The 3,914-nt window shown below is 41.6% G+C and overlaps 1 pseudogene; it reads right to left on the bottom strand.

The window, feature by feature from the left end:
- Positions 1 to 694: 694 nt before the first annotated feature.
- LOC103277287 lies at positions 695 to 1,422 on the bottom strand (annotated as a pseudogene).
- Positions 1,423 to 3,914: the final 2,492 nt, after the last annotated feature.

Below are 3,914 nucleotides of genomic sequence, written 5' to 3' on the forward strand. Positions count from 1 at the left end.
CAAAAATTATTCAAGCTTTTTCAATTTTTTTTTAATTGCAAGATTTCCCAGAACCCTTAAAATGTTAATACATGCTGTGACTTTTCAAGGGCAGCACTGAAAACTCATGTAGCTTACTCTGAATTTGACTACAAACCCTTTTAAAAAAACAGATAATCCCCAAAGAGTACTGTTTCTTAGAAGAGGTAAAAGTTGTCATAGAATTTTGCATGTATGATCTTCACAGTGTTAATATATATGTTTATATTCTTCACATAGTTATTTGCATATTTTGTATTCATTCTCTCCTTTAGCTTTTTGCATATGGTGCTGAAAATAGCAGGCACTTGTTGAACTAAGAATCATGGGATTTTAGCAGTGGTTCATGGTCTGAAATAATGTTTGGTAACTGGAGAAAGTTAATTTGCACCTACTTTTGATTTCTTATTGTTGTTCGTTTTCTTTTATGTCCTAGTCATACTAACCTGGGCTATCTTTAAAGCTGGGAAAATAAGTATCTTTATACTGGCAGAAAGACCTTGCTAAATATGGGGCTAAACATATCTTTCTACAAATCATTTCACTGGAAGAACAATATAACAGGAGAAGAATATAAAAATACAAAGATGGAGGTGAATTTTTGGTGCAAGAAAGCAGGAGACAGCTGATTCCTGGCCTTGGGACCCAGAGTACTGTGGGGAAGGCGGCCTGCTGCTTAGTTCTGCTTGTTTTCATTTCCAAGGGTATGTTTGTTAAAAAGGTGCTCCGCCAGGCCAGAGTCCGGGGCCCCCATCTTAACTAAGTTGTGCACGTGGTCACCTAATTCTTTGATAGACTTCACCTGCTCACTCGGGTAGTAGGTTTCCAGGAAGTCGCACAAGTGGGGGTCACCTTTGTCCGAGGCCAGCGTGTGCAATTCCAGCAAGGACTGGTTCCCATTCTTTTCCAAGAGCAGAGCACACTCCATAGCATGCAGCCCGCTTTCCCAGTCGTCCTGGTCCGGCTTCTTGATGTCCCGCAGGCAGATCCGGCCTCCTCGCTGGTTCTGCAGCCTCATCAGCTTCTCCGCGTGCTCTGTCTCCTCCCGGGCCTGGCGAAGGAAATACCTGGCGAAGTTGTTGAAAGCCACGTCATCTCGGGAGAAGTAATGGGCCATGGACAGGTACACGTAGGACGCATAGAGCTCCAGGTTGATCTGGCGGTTGATGGCGGCCTCGGAGTCGGGGTGGAAAGTTCTGGCGCACCCGAGAGCCGGAGGCGGTGGGTCTGGGAGGGTCCCGGGAGGAGGCAGCTGCGGCCCCGGGCGGCTGGCGGCGACCAGCGGGGTATCCGGGGGGCGCCGGGGACCCAGCGCCTACGGAGCGGGGAGCCGCGGCACGTGTAGCGCAAAGATACCAGAGAAGGGCTGATGTGCTCGGAGAGGAACCAGAAACAGGACAGCATGGCTCCTCCTCTGCGCAAGTGGGGAAACTGAGGCCAGGGCTGCACAGCGCACGGTGAGGCGCTAGGGCGGCAGGTCTGAATCAGACCGTAGCCCGTCCCTTCCAGAGGCGCGGAGTTCCACGCTGAGGGCGGCCTGGGCAGCTCCGGGAAGGCCAACCGGTGCCAGCTCACCATTCCTTTCATCTCCACATTCGCCCCGCCGTCCACGAAAGATTTCGGCTCATAGGCGTTTGTCATTTACTTCCCCTCAGCTAAAAATGCTGTCAAGAGTAGGCACTGTGACTTGCCAAGGAAGGGACCAAACTGTATTCGCCTTTCCTCTGACCTTTTCCTATCTTAGGACCGGGGGGGGGGGGGACACACACACACACACACACACGACTACACACAACACACGTTCACTGCTTAAAAAAAAGTCACCATCAATGTATCGGTGAGATTAAGGGTCTACATTCAAAGCAGGTGCTTATAAATTGACTAACTGCTTATATTAACATTCTTAAGTATGGAAATAATTGCAGCATAGTGCACAAATTTTAGATTTGTTTCTTTTAAAACACATTCGCAATTTAGTTTTAAATGTAAAATTTATCTTAATTGTGAAAGAAATGGGATACTGTAGAGATGGTAGGAGGAATACATATACACTGGCTCTGAACTTGATGTTACTTTCCCTTTTTTGTTAATTCATAGATACTTTTTTTAAAAGGACAGCTTTTAAAGAATTAAACTTTAAATAGCATTCAGTCTTAGACTATGTTTAATTGTTGTAGGGTATTGGGGAAATAAGTGTGGTCTCACAGATGAAGTTCAAAACAAATCCCTGATACTTCCTTTACTCAGAGATAACTATTGTTATTGATTGTGTGATTGACAGTAAACTGCAGATACATAAAATGTACAATTTGATAGGGCTTGGCATAGGAATACATCTGGGAAGCCATCACCAAAATCAAGGTAATGGACATATTCACCTCACTGCAAAGTTCCTCATGCCCCATTGTACTTTGTGATCCCTTCCTTCTACCTGTCTCTGTCTCATCCCAGACAACCACTAATCAGCTTTTCACACTATGTTGATAAGTCATTTTCTAACATTTTATATAATGGAATCAATAGTATGTACTTCCTTTTTGCCCACTTTCTTTCCCTTAGCTGAATTATTTTGAGATCCACCCATGTTGTAGCTTACATCAACTGCTAGTTCCTTTTATTGCTGAGTGGTATTCCATTGTATGGATATACCACAATTTGTTTATGCTTTCATCTAATGATAGACATTTTGGTTGTTTGTAGTTGTTGTTTATTAAAATAAAGCTGTTGCGGTCATTCCTGTATAAGTTTTTATGTGGTCAGCTGCTTTCATTTCTAGTCTACTGGAACGGGGTGGGGGGTATAATAAGTATGTGTTTTTTAAGAAACTTTCAAACTATTTTCCAAAGTGATTGTACCATTGTACATTTCCATCAACATTGTGTGGAAGTTAAAATTCCATTATGTCTTTACTTACACTTGGTATTGTCGATTATTTAATTTTAATTACAAATTTTAATTTTAATTTTATCCGTTCTAATGGGTGCATACTGGTGTTTCAGTGTGCTTTTAATTTGTATCTCCATAACAGTGAATGATACTGAGTAAATTTTCAACTGCTTTTTGCCAACCATATATTTTTGGTGAAACATATGTTCAAATCTTTAGTCCATTTATATATTAGGTCTTTTAAAAAGTTGTTTGATTTCTTATATTTACTGTCTGGGTCTTTGATATTAGCACTGTTTCTATTCAAGTCTTACTCTTTTGTATATAGCATTTAGCATGGTGTCTAACACAATGCAGTCAATAATACAGTTGATTAAATGAATTATGAACTAGACTTCCCTAAAGTTCTCAAACTTTCTTAGTTACAAATTACACTTTTTTAAATTTTAGAGTTGTGGTGTTCATGTGAGCATTTCCTGCTTAAATAAATTGTATGCAGGTGAAGTTTGGATTTTCAGTGAACTTTCTCTCCTCCTGGTACTGGTCATGGTACCCAATAGGTAGTTATATGCCCCATATCCCCACTCCTTCTCTTTGTTAGCAGTGCCCAGCATCAGTTGTTGTCATCTTTGTGTTCACATGCCCAATGGTTCAGGCCTGCTTATGAGTGAGAACATATAGTATTCAGTTTTTTGTTCCTGTGATAGTTCACCTGGAATGATGGTCTTCAGCTCTGTGTCCATGTTGCCACAAAGGATATGATTTTGTTCTTTTTAATACTGTGTAATATTCATCATGTATATGTACTATATTTCTTTATGCAGTCCACTTTCATTGGGCTGGGTTGGTTCTATGTGTTTGCTATTGTGAATAGTGCTGCCAAGAACACATGTGTGCAGGTGTCTTTTTGGTAGGAAATGTATGTCCCTCTGGGTATATTCAAAGAAATAGGATTGCTGGATCACATGGTAGCTCACTTTTTTGCTCTTTGAAAAAACGCCACACTCCTG

The sequence above is a fragment of the Carlito syrichta genome, unplaced genomic scaffold, assembly GCF_000164805.1.
Source record: "Carlito syrichta isolate Samal-C Ts95f unplaced genomic scaffold, Tarsius_syrichta-2.0.1 Scaffold316875, whole genome shotgun sequence".
Classification (NCBI taxonomy): Eukaryota; Metazoa; Chordata; class Mammalia; order Primates; family Tarsiidae; genus Carlito; species Carlito syrichta.